Source organism: Lytechinus variegatus, chromosome 4 (genome assembly GCF_018143015.1).
Source record: "Lytechinus variegatus isolate NC3 chromosome 4, Lvar_3.0, whole genome shotgun sequence".
Lineage (NCBI taxonomy): Eukaryota > Metazoa > Echinodermata > Echinoidea > Temnopleuroida > Toxopneustidae > Lytechinus > Lytechinus variegatus.
Window position 1 is genome coordinate 4,806,159 of NC_054743.1, and position 13,623 is coordinate 4,819,781.

Here is a 13,623-nt window from a genome sequence, read left to right on the forward strand (position 1 = left end):
CCAACAGTTATTTCATGAAACTTCGCACATAGCTTCAGGGTAACACTATCCAAAAGGCGCGCACACCAAAATTACAATTGAACACGGCACCGAGTGGGGCCAAGGCCTTGAACTTTCTTCTCATTTTCATAATTTTCGAATATTGTGTGCTCACTGATGCATAAAACATCGGGATTTTCATAAAAATCAAATCAAATGAACTATGCAAGGAGGTTTGTGACAGATATCCATAGTTACAAATTGCATTTTTTCCAATAACGTAAAAAAGAGCTAATCACATTCCACATGTTCATTCAAGCGTGAATGTTTAATTAAACGCCTTTGAATCATTGAAGCATGTTAAATGGTCGTGAACATAACAAAAAAGTTGAGAAAAGATCACTTTCAGTTACCAAAATGAAACAATACTTGCCTATGATATTTGAAAATCGTATTTTTTGTTTTCAATAAATGTTCATTGAACCGTGAAACGATGAATATTGTTGAAGATACTCTTCCCAAAAATAACTGTCATCATATTCTTTCATTCTTACTGATAAAAATGTGTAAAAATCAAATTAGAGCAAATATGGACCTGTGTTTATTCAACCGTGAAATTTAGCCAAAAAGATTGTATCGTCTTTTAGAAAGTACCTTTTACAAGCCTTCTGACTATTTTTCATGATGAGAATGTGGAATTAGTTCCAATAAAATGGAATCAAAATCATGATATTTTGCTTGTGACTTTTGAAAAGTGAAATTTTTGCCTTCTGGCGGTGCTCACTGAAGCATGACGCAAAATACGTCCACAACATTTACTCAGAGGGTAGCTTATAAAATTACCTACACGCTCATGTAAAAATATATTAAAAACTCGCATTGGTTCGGAAATTATTGATGTTTGTTTAAGGGGGGACTTACTTTTTTGTTGTGTATATATGGAAGAAGAAATGCGATGATTAAAAAAAAAGGTTTCCAAATAACGTCTTACGCATACAACAGGATTAAATAGATGTCGTAGTCAAGGAAATTCAAATTCTTACAAAATTATATGTCCCAATCCACATTGTAGATAATCATTTTATGGCCTATAGGTGCCATTTTTAATTTCATAATACAGTATTTATCTCATGCATGACAAAAGAAATGATATGTCTTGCTAAGAAACATGTCAGACAATATTTTACTCAGATCACACTTACATGCATGTTATAAGTCTTACTCGTGTGAAATAAGTTTTTCCATTCGCATTGTACATGATGGATATAGGGGGTATGGCGGCCAATTTGAATTTCAAAATACAGCATTTATCACATAAATGACATATTTACAATTATGTTTTTAGTCAGTACTCCACTCGCTTATCTTAATATTTTTTTTTTCATTTTTTGGGCCCCGGTCATTGCCATTGTACATAATACTGTTTAGGCCAGTGGCGGCTATTTTAGTTATCGAAATACAGCAATGTTCCCATATTTGACATTATAAATGATATATCTCGTTAGTAATGATGATTTGCATATATTACTTTCTTCAAACATCGCGATTTTTTGCAATTTAGTGCTCATTTTTGTGAAAATTAGTTTTCCCTATTCATATTGTACATGATACAATGGCCTCTGACGGCCATTTTGAATATCAGGAAAATGAATATTTTGTCAAAAATGATTTTATAAGATTGTATTTCACTCCTGCTACACAATTTCAGGCATTTCACAGTCAATGTGCAGACAATTGTATGAGTTTCATGGGTAATTTGCATATTTTGGCGGCCATATTGGATTTTGCCAATTTGTGGAAAATGCTCAAGGTTTCTCGAGTGGCATCATCCAGATTCGTAATCAGCACCCTCGAATTGACAAGAAACCATCAAAAAATATTGTATATATAAAAAAAAACAAGGTTTGATCAATTTTCTATGGGGCCTATCCTGGACTATTTTACCATGTTTACGCAAATTCAATGTATTCGGAAAGCTATGACACTATTTTAAGCTGTAACTGGCAAGTTTACATTTTCCCTCGGGGCTTCTCCCCACGGAAAAAATGTAATTGCCGAACCAACCTCGGATGAATAATTTCGCTATATATACTTTCTCACATCCGGTATATTTGTATATCATACAGAAGTCCTAAGTAAATGAATAGTTGAATAATCTAGAAATCAAGATTTTTTAATTTTGTCACATGCTATGACATATGCCGTATATATATTTATATATTCGATTCCCGGCAGAGACATTTTTTTCGGCATCACCAATTTTTCCAAAGGTTAGATAGCTCTGGGGAACCTTGATTTAAGCTACGCCTACCATTGTTCTCTTCATCCATTTTCCTTACTATATTCCTTACTATATAATTGTATATATATACAGTGCGTATCCCCAAAAAAGTTAAACACTTAGACAAAATCCTGTCAAATTATACATTTGGAATATCCTGAAGAGAATCCATGACACATGACGATTGCTCCGGTGACAAATGCTCCCAAAAATGCGGCATTTGCTCCGCGACATTTGCTCCTCGACATTTGCTCCGCCGACATTTGCTCCGCCGAAATTTCCTCCGCCGACTATTGCTCCGCCGAAATTTGCTCCGCCGAAATTTGCTCTGCCGACTGTTGCTACGCCGACAGTTGCTCCGCCGACAGTTACTCCGCCGACAGTTGCTCCACATTTAGCGACAAATGCTCCGGCGACAAATGCTACCCGAACGACACATGCTCCGGCGACTATTGCTCCGCCAATATTTGCTCCGCATGTAGGGACAGTTGCTCCACCGACATTTGCTCCCCATGTAGGGAAAAATGCTCCGCCAATAATTGCTCCGTCCACAATTGCTCCATGACAGTTTATCGGCATGTCACTTAAAAAATAAATTAAAGGGGAAGTTCACCCTGACAAAAAGTTTATTGTAAAAATAGTAGAAAAATTAATGAAAAATATTGCCGAAGGTTTGAGAAAAATTCATCAAATAATTAAAAAGTTATTAGAATTTCAATTATTTGATTTGTGACGTCATATGCGAGCAGCATTCCTACAAAGCGAATGGTAAAAAATCAATGAAATGTCATTTTCTCAGAAAATTGAAAATGGTTTTGACTGTAACTTTTGTATATCAATAGACAAATCGTTTCACACCCGATCATGAAAAGAAAACAAAATTAAGTCATCAGGAACCATACAAAATTTGAAATTTATGCATTTTATATTACGTAACACATGGGACAGCTGCTCGTTTATGACGTCACAAATCCAAAACTTTGAACTCTAATAACTTTCTTACTCTTTAACGGATTTTCCTCAAACCTTCACCAATATTTTTTACTATTTTTTCTGCTATTTTTACAAGAAAGTTTTCTTCAGGGTGAACTTCCCCTTTGAGACCTAAATAAAATACCTGCGACAAATGCTTCTCAAATAACAATTGCCCTGCTCACGATTGCTCTACCGACAGTTACTAGGCCTCATTTTTTGCGTTACATACTTTTTTGTATTGTTTTGTTTTACCATTCAAGTTCTTGTGCCACTTTATATCATAGGCGGATCCAGGGGGGCGAGGGGCCCGGGTCCCCCCGATTGGCGGAGCAAAAAAGGGGGGGGGAACAGGGAAAAAAGAGGAAGACAAGTGAAATACTTGGAAAATAAAAAGAATCTTTCATATTTCATATGCTCGCATTGCCTGTTAGTTGATTTGGGGACATCCCGATAGACCGCGGGTCCGATAGTCCGCGGGTCCGATAGACCGCGGGTCCGTTAGACCGCGGGTCGGATAGACCGCGGGTCCGATAGTTCGCAGTGCGTGTAAAATTATGATCAGATATATCAAATGTCATCGAGAGGTCCAAAGGTAAAATGATACGAGACCATGGCGTTCTATCAGGTGCGGATCCATGGGGGGGGGAGAGGGAACTGCCTCACCTAACCCCCCGCTCAAAAAAGAGGGGGAGAGCAGAAAGGAGAGAATGGAGAGAATAAAAAGAGAGAGGAAGATGGGAAAAGAAGATAACAGAAAAGAGAGTAAGAGGGGGAAAGGAAAGACAAAGAAAAAGGGAGAAGAACAGGGGGAAAGAAGAGAAAAAAGAGAAGAGGGAAAGGAAAAGAAGAAAAGAAAGCTAGGAGAAAGGAAAAGGAGGAAAAGAAGAAGAAAAAAAAAGAAGGAAGAGAATAATATTTAAACAGAGAGGAAGATGGGAAGAAAGATAAGAAAAGAGAGAGAGAGAGAGAGAGGAAGAGGCGAAAAGAAGAGAATAAAAAGAGAGAGTGGAAGGGGGAGAGAAGAAAAAATTAAAAGATAAAAAAGGGGAAAGGAAAGAAAAAGAAAGAGGGATAAGTATTGGGGGAAAGAGAAAAAAGAGGAAGAGGGAAAAGAAAGAAAGGAAAAGAAAGGAAAAGAAGAAGAAAAATAGGAAGAGAATAATATTAAAAAGAGAGAAAGATGGTAAGAAAGATAAGAAAAAGAGAGATGGAAATGAATGTCGAATGTCCGATTGGGGGATTTGAAATCTCATCTTATTAGGTTGGAATATAAAAAAAATCAGTTTAATCGTTGAAATATGTATCGTCTTAATGGCTAACTTTTCGACCTTACTTGTTTCTTTGAATTTTTCTTTTCAAGAAAATGAATTATCAGCAAGTCAAAAGCAAAGTATCATATCTTTAATTTGTAAACCAAATAAAGACAAACGTCTACTAGAGAGTTACAGACCTATATCGTTGATAAATGTGGACGTAAAAATATGTTCAAAAGCATTAGCCAATAGGATAATCGATGTTTTAGATGAAATAATTGACAAAGACCAATTTGCATTCCTCCGCGGAAGAGCAATAGGGGAAGCTATCCGAAACGTACATGACGTATATCATTTTCTCAGGGCGGAACAGAAAGCAGGATTCATTGCTTCAGTAGATTTTAAGAAAGCGTTTGACTCGCTAGACCACGACTATTTATTTGAATGTTTAGATTCGTTTGGTTTCGGCGCATCGTTTATTAAGTGGGTTAAAACCCTTTATAAAAATTTAGAAGGTTGTGTTCTGAATAATGGTAAATCTACTGGATACTTTCAAATTACGAGAGGGGTAAGACAGGGGGATCCCCTCTCCCCTTATATATCTCTAGAAACACTTGCTATACGTATTAGAAATTCAATTGATATACGAGGTATATCAGTTGGTACCAGTGAATTAAAACTGTCTTTATACGCAGACGATTTTTGCTCATTTTGTTCAGATGTAAATTCTCTTAACTCATTATTTGATATTATGCAACAGTTTGAGAAGTGTTCAAGTTTAACTATTAATTTAAATAAGACAGAAATTTTAAAGATTGGTAATGTGTCGAATGCAGTTTTCAGACATAATTTCAATTTTGTAGATACTATAAATGTGCTTGGTACTTTTGTGGGTACTGGATCAGATACTGCGCAAGTTAAAAAAGCAGAAGAAATACTATCATCAATACAAGTTACTTTAAACATGTGGAAAATGAGAAGCCTAACTTTATTCGGTAAAATTCAAATAATTAAATCATTTGGAATATTTGGATATTCCTCAGTTTTATAAAAATATTTTACAATGTTGGGATTCTCTTAATGTGAGAAACAGAGAAGATAATACGAAGTTCCAGATCATCTGGAACAATAAACAACTGAAAGTTACTCGAGATATAATCTTCTTTCGAAAATTGTTTTTAAAAAGAATTGTGTTTTTTAATGACATCCTTACTGAAGGATGTACTTTAAGACGATTGGATGAAATGAAAAGGTTATTTGATTTAAATGCCAACGATTACTTTCGATTACAAGGAGTGTATTCTGCTCTTTTAAAGACAAAATTTTCTAAAATATCATATACGGACTCATTTAAGAATGCTGCTATATCAAATATTATCCTTCCTGTTGAGTTGGTACAGCTAAACAAAATAAAAAGTAAACATTTTTATGATCTGTTAGTAGCAGAAAAATATGAGCGTCCTGTAAGTACGTTTAGACTTCAAAACAGATATCATGTTTCAGATAAAGAATTGGTATTAGCTCGTTCATCTATTCTATTGAACACTATTGATGTAAAATACAGAGAATTTCAGTTCAAAGTATTGAACGATATTTTAAACTTGAACTATAAGTTGTATAAAATGAAAGTCATTACTTCACCTTTATGTTCTTTCTGTAATGCAGAAATTGAAACGATCGAACATTTATTTTGGAATTGCCCATTTACACAGTTATTTTGGAATCAGCTAGGAAAAGAACTCACTATGTTTGAATTTTCATTATTAACCGAAAAAAGTGTAATACTCGGTATTTTGTCAATAAAATGTCTTCTTTTTAATCATGTTTTAGTTATTGCAAAGAAATCAATTTATCTAAGTAGATGTAAATCATGTAAACCAACAGTTTCTGATTGTGTTGATTTGTTAACTCGATCGTATAAAATGGAAAAGAATATAGCAATTCGAAATAACAAAAGGAGTGTCCACAAACGCAGGTGGCGAGACATGGTACAGTGGTTATCCACTTATGTTATGTAACTGTTATGTAATTTCTTATAATGTATCATTCGTATTTGTTCAACTGTATTGAATGAATGTACCTTGAAGTGACCAATAATACATCATTTAAATACAAAAAAAAAACTTTTCGACCAGTCCATAATATTTAACATTTCTGCTCGCGCTTCGCACTCGTGGTAATTATCTAGTTACATACGCGTCCTGTTCAGGTTCGCAAACATTGCCCAGAATGTTAAATTTTCAGGACAATATACATGAAATTTAATTTTTAGCTTGCATATGGCTTATGAGATTATAACACATTTAGTTGCTTATAAAGTAAATCTAGGAAATGACTGTTAGGACATGGGCGTTTGCCTCCCCCAACAAAAAAAAGAGAGAATCAAGGCTAAGAAAAAAATAGAGAGAAAAGGAAAGGGATTAGGATGAGATATACTATTATTTTCCAAATATTATGTCAAAATCTATCACGACCTAGTATTTTTGTAATAAAAGTGTCAACATATTTGCTTGCTCGCTTCGCTCACTGCCAACTTCTTATCAATTTTATGCGATACGCCATATCGAGCCCCCTCGAAATTGTTGGCTCATTACGGCACTTGGACAAATCAACTTTGAGCGGCCGATCGGGGAAAATATGGGTGAAAAAATGGCCCCTCCCCCTATTGGCGTAAGCTGGGTCCGCCCCTAACTTAGGCTTTCAGGATGAAATACAGGAAATTTTTTATGAAAAAATGAGATCGCGCTTCGCGTTCTCATTATTTATTTAGGCCTTGTGAGATACCTCAATGTGTTTTTCAAGAATAAAATCTCAGATTTTGTTTAACGTCTACCCCCCCATTTCATTTATTTTTTATCTTGGTGCCCTCGGCCCGCCCCCCCTGCACCCTTGCTAAATAAATACGCCACTGATGAGGATAATTAGTCGAGATTGCATATATTGAAGGGTATACTAAAACAACAGGACAGAAACTACAGCTCCCGTTCACAATATTCTAGTAGTGCCTACTCTGGTGAGAAGTTAAACCAAATTGAAACCCCCCAAAATCACTCGTGCTTCGCGCTCCCATTGATATTACATCATGGGCGGAAATCCCAGGGGGGACAGGGGGACGTGTCCCACCTACTCAAAATAGTAGGGGGGACACAATATCAAATGTCCCCCTACTATTTTGGTCTTTGATAATCATAGAAATACATCATTCTAAATCGAAATAAAACATGTATTTTGGGACGAGATGACCTTACTTTGGCGATGATAACCTTTTTTTTTTGCTTGTCATATTTTCCCGCCCCTTGTCCCCATAGGCGGATCCAGGGGGCCGAGCTCCCCCCCCCCCCCTCTTGGCGGAGCAAAAAAAGAAAAAAAGGAAAGAAAGAAGGAAAAAAGGAGGAAAAAGAGAGGAGAAAAGGAAGAGAAGGACGACGAAGGCATAAAATAAGATGAGGGGAAGACTTGGAAAATAAAAAGAATCTTTCGTGCAACTATATAAAACTTTCGCTCGCGCTTCGCGCTCACATTTCCTATTAGGTGATTTACATTTACAACACATATTTCACCTCGGTTATCGAACTTTCATTATTTTGTGTAATTTACAAATTGGTTTTTAAAGGACAAGTCCACCCCAACAAAAACTTGATTTGAATAAAAAGAGAAAAATTCAACAAGCATAACACTGAAAATTTCATCAAAATCGGATGTAAAATAAGAAAGTTATGACATTTTAAATTTCGCTTCATTTCACAAAACAGTTTATATGAACGAGCCAGTTACATCCAAATTAGAGAGTCGATGATGTCACTCACTCACTATTTCTTTTTATTGTTTGAAATATGAAATATTTTGATTTTCTCCTCATTGTCATGTGAAATGAAGTTTCATTCCTCCCTGAACACGTGGAATTCCATTATTTTAACATTTTGTGCTTCAGGCAAGGAGGTCCTAATCATCAAATTCGTAAAAAGATTTAAATATTGTATAATTCAAACAATAAAAATTAAAAGAAATAGTGAGTGAGTGACATCATCGACTCTCTCATTTGGATGTAACTGGCTCGTTCATATATCTATTTTGCTAATAATAAGCAAAACTTTGAAATGTCATTACTTTCTTATTTTACATCCGATTTTTATGAAATCTTCAGCATTGTGCTTGTGTGATTTTTCTCTATTGATTCAAATCAACATTTTTCTGAGCTGGACTTGACCTTTAAAAAGTGCTCTGTAAAAATATCAATTTTATGGTTCGAATGTTAACATTTGTTGCTTGTGCTACGCGCTCGCAAATTTTGATTTATCAGGTACCTATATTTTCGTGTATTCCATAAAGTTTTCAAAATATCCCTTTTCTGGTCTGATTGTTAAGGCGCATCAGCTAGAGCGCTGCACGCTCGCATTTTGATTGGCGAGTTATATAAATGTTTCAATATTGTTTATACAACAAACTACTTAAAATCCCCTTTTCATGACAGTTTATCAAAAATTATAGCTCGCGACTTGCGCTCGCATTAATGGTTAAAAATATATAAACTGATGCATCCTATTCATAATCACAAAAGTGAAATGTCCAGTTTTTATGCCATGATATCATCACATTTCGCACCCTCATTAGGCATTGATAAATAATATATCAATTTAATAATTTAATTGCCCCTTTGTTTCATCTCCCGCTTAGCAAGATGAATAGGAAGATAGTCATCATTTTTATATGATGGCATGTTGTAAGGATGTCCCGGTCCTATGTCAAAACTCAAAGTAATAATATTATCAGCTCTTTTTTAAGTGCGATCCATATCCACCTTACAATTTTTCTACAAAGTGCTAGAAATATAAAGCTGAAATTGACTCTTTTTTTCAGATCGGACTATCAAAGCTTCATGATTTTCATGATTAATTTGTATTTAGAATGCCTAGATTCTAGGTCTAAATATGAAACACGCTCGTGCATGTTTATTCAGATACCCAAAATGTTCTCTAATCTAAATCATTATCCAGTTTCAGATCACAATACCAAAAAAAAATTTCTGCTCGCGCTTTGTGCTCGCATTATTAATGTAGGAAGACCCCATATTACTCATCCTTTTGATGATTTACAAAACATGAACAGAGTGGCCCACTTTTAGGTCTAAATCTCGATTTTTTTCTGCTCGCGCTTCGCGCTCGCATCAATCGTTAAATTACATAGCTATCCTGTTCACGATTACAAAAACTGATTGAAATTTTCCATTCTTTCTTTAAAAAGTTCAAAAATGTTCAGCTCGCGCTTCATGCTCGCATTTTTTGATTGTTGAAATATGTGCCGCCTTCATGGCTCAGTGCAAGCAGTCCTTAACAGGTACCAGTTTAAAACGTATATTTTTTTTGCTCGCGCTTTGCGCTCGCATTATTAATACTCATATTTTTTAGGATTTACAAATCATGAATAAGAGTGTCTCGTTCATTAAATATTATAGGACTAAATCTAGAAATTTTCCGCTCGCGCTTGCTTTAATTGTTTACTCATATACCTATTCTGCTTGAGTTTAAAAAAGTGCTTAGAATTTCCTATCTTTGGGTGAAAATTTCAAAAAGATTCAGCTCGCGCTTCGCGCTCGCATTATTTGATTGTTAAATGCTACTTTAACAGCTATCTTTTTAATCAGTTCATTTCTCCTCGCTCTTTGCGTTCGTAATAATTATTAAGTTGCATACATGTCTTTTTCAGGATAACAAACATTGCCCAGAATCAGTTCAAATTTTAGGAAAAAATACATAAAATTTCCCAAAAATTAGCTCGAGCTTCGCGCTCGCATCATATAGATGAGGATTATATTATATATTAGTTTATAGGAATAAAACCAAGAAGTGACTAATGAAGACTACCCCTTCAAAGAAACAAACAAAAATGTGATCGATCATACTGAAATGAGAGAGAAGTCGCAAATCAAAATTCCTAGAAATTCGGCAAACTAATAAAAAAGTCAAAATTTTGAAGATTTTTTTTTTTTGTTCATTTTCTGACTCTTCCATGTTTCATAAATACTCTGTGAAAACATTGAGTGAATTTGATGACGTTACAGTGATAAAAAACAGTTTTTCTGCAAGTGTTTTTTCGGTCAGTTCGAGATTTTCTGATTCTTGGCACGCTCGACTTGATCGAATTTCGCTTCATACTAAGCTCCGGCCCTAGCAACGTACGCCATTGTTGATTGGCTATTCATTTAAACTCGTGTACAGCTGGCGGCGTCCGACCGGCCGCTCGCTCGATATAGTGTGGTACGGTATGTCACTGACACAGCTCCTGTAGGACTAGCGTGCCAAAATTGATTTTTTGGTGTAAAGCAAGGTTTCCACTTTGACGAGTTAACATCGCGAGTTATGGCGAGTTATAGCGAGTTGCCAAAATGAGGCACTCGCGATAACTCGCATAAAGCTCACCATGAAACTCGGGATAACTCGCGACAACTCGGCATGACTCGGCGGAGCTCGTTCAAGCTCGGGACAACTCTCCTTGAAGTCGTGAGCAGTTTTAAAATTTTTGAACATGTTCAAAAATTTTGCTAACTCGCTGTAACTCGTGCTGAACTCACCTAAACTCGTTGTATACTCGCAGTACTCGTAATAACTCGTAAGAAGCTCGAGATAAACTCACAATAACTCGTAATAACTCGCCACATCTGAGTATACGCGAGTGCGTTCCGAGTTTTCAAGAGCGAGATACGAGCATTGCGATCGTTTTACGAGTCAAGTGGAGGTGCCCACGAGATTAGCGCGACTTTAGATCGAGCACCCCGAGTTACAGCGAGTTTCGAATGAGTTTATTCCGAGTGCGTGGCAAGGGCTCAGAGGCATGCCGACTGAATGATAAATGTCCAGTGATCTATATTTTCCCCACATATAAACCCCTAAAAAAACAGTTTGGAAATCAAAGTTTGGCCATTAATTTCTCCCAACTCCAAAATTTACACATTGCATATTTAACATCATTTAAAAGGTCATTTGATTTTCTTTACAATGATACCATGCTTGTTATGATCATGTCATCACGAAAAGAGCAGGATTCAAAAGTGTTGGATGAAGTTTGAATTGAAAAGCTGCAAAACGAGCAAAAAAGTTTGGAAATCTGAGTTTGGCCATTAATTTCTCCCGACTCCAAATTTTACACAATGCATATTTGATATCTTTCAAAAGATCATTTGATTCCCTTTAAAATGATCCCATGCTTGTTATGATCATGTCATCAAAAAAAGAGCAAAATTGAAAAGTGTTGGATGAAGTTTGAAGTAAAAAGCTGCAAAACGAGCAGAAATAATCATGGAGGGTCAATACAGAACATGATTCTTTTGTCTGTGTCAATACAGATGAAAATCCATTGGCCCTGCTTTTTCATTTCATAATGTTTTCTTGTGGTTTATGTTTGTTTGTTGTGTGTTTGCTTGCGCAGAGGTATGTTTGATTCCATTTGCATGAAAACAATTGCTGAGAATCTCACTCATCATCATGGATGAAAAGAACAGTGACTTTCAATATTATGTCATTTTGCAAATTTTGAATTTTGACCTTGCCCCACATTTCAAGGCACTGCACCTCCATGTGAGCCAAAATCACATCATGGAAAGTATCATTTTAAAGAAAATTAAATGAACTATTCATTGATATTAATTTAACATTGATATTTACTAAAACCGAGGCGGGATTACCGATCAAACTCAAAAGAAACCGCTTAAAAAACTCACTCATCACCACGGAAAAAGGAACAGTGACTTTCATTATTGTGTCACTTTGCAACTTAATTTTGAATTTTGACCTTGCCCCACATTTCAAGGCACTGCACCTCCATGTGAACCATAATCATATCATGTAGGGTATCATTTTAAAGAAAATTAGATGATCTAATCATTGATATTAATAACAATTGATATTTATTAAAACCGAGGAGGGAGTTTATTTTAAAGTGAACATTTTAACTGACCCACGCAATGTACAATTACTTTTAAAAAGGCTGTTGCCACTGCATTATTACAACTTTAAACAAATAAGGAGAGAAATATGCCTCGATCCAAAAGATCCAAGAGTTGTGGCCATTCAGGTAGGGAAACAGCGAATGAAGATGACATTCAAACAAGTGCAGGAAGAGACAATTGAAACGGAAGAAAAGTTCAATGACGAGCAGAGCCAAGGTAAAAGAACAAGACATCAAACTAGACAAGGTCCAAGTGGAGCGCCTCTGGCAGTCTAACCTGCATCACGCTATCCAATATAGTAGCAGTGCTGACTTTGAAAACTACTATAAAATAATTATTCACAAAACACCATTCATACAATGATACAATACTACGTTCACTGACAATAAATGACATTTGACCTTTATCATGTGACCTAAGACTTCAGTTGTCAGTGATACTTGATTACCCTATATCCACATTTTATAAACTGTATCTAAACTTAGAAAGTTATGACAGCAATATAGTATTAATCTCCAAAATGGTCAAAGTTCAATAACCTTAAATGACCTTTGACTTTGGTCATGTGACCTGAAACTGGCATGAGATGTTCGGTGATACTTGACTACTCTAATATCCAAGTTGATGAATCATATCCATAAGCTTCATATCCAGCTCGCGTATGACTCGCAACTCCAACTCGCCAAAGTGGAAACCTTGCTTAGACCAAAAACAATGGGGTTCAAATTTTCAGACCCCTCCTTCCCTTCGTGGGGGGTCCTTTTTGGCGCCATATTGACCTGTAAAAAGCCCAATAGGATAATCCATTGTTTTCAACCTTATTTCTCACTTTTCTTCGCCAATTATATTTTTAAGTTGTCTGAGGTGTATGAGAATGAATATTTGATGATGTTGTGATGTCAATGTTTTTTAACTTTTACCATATGGGGTCGGACTTTACGAAAAATGCCCCAAAATTGTTAAATATTGCCCCCAAAATATTATTTTTCCTTTTTTTGGCACTAAAATTAGGACAAAAGGATTACAGAATGAAATGAATATGTTGTTATACAATCTAACAACAGAGGAATATCACATGTAATGGTTATCATTATTTTTGGTCAATTGATGTAAAAATCATCCCCATTTCAGGATTTTATGCAGTGAAAACCTTACTACAACACTAGAGGGCGCCATAACTTATGATAAGCACT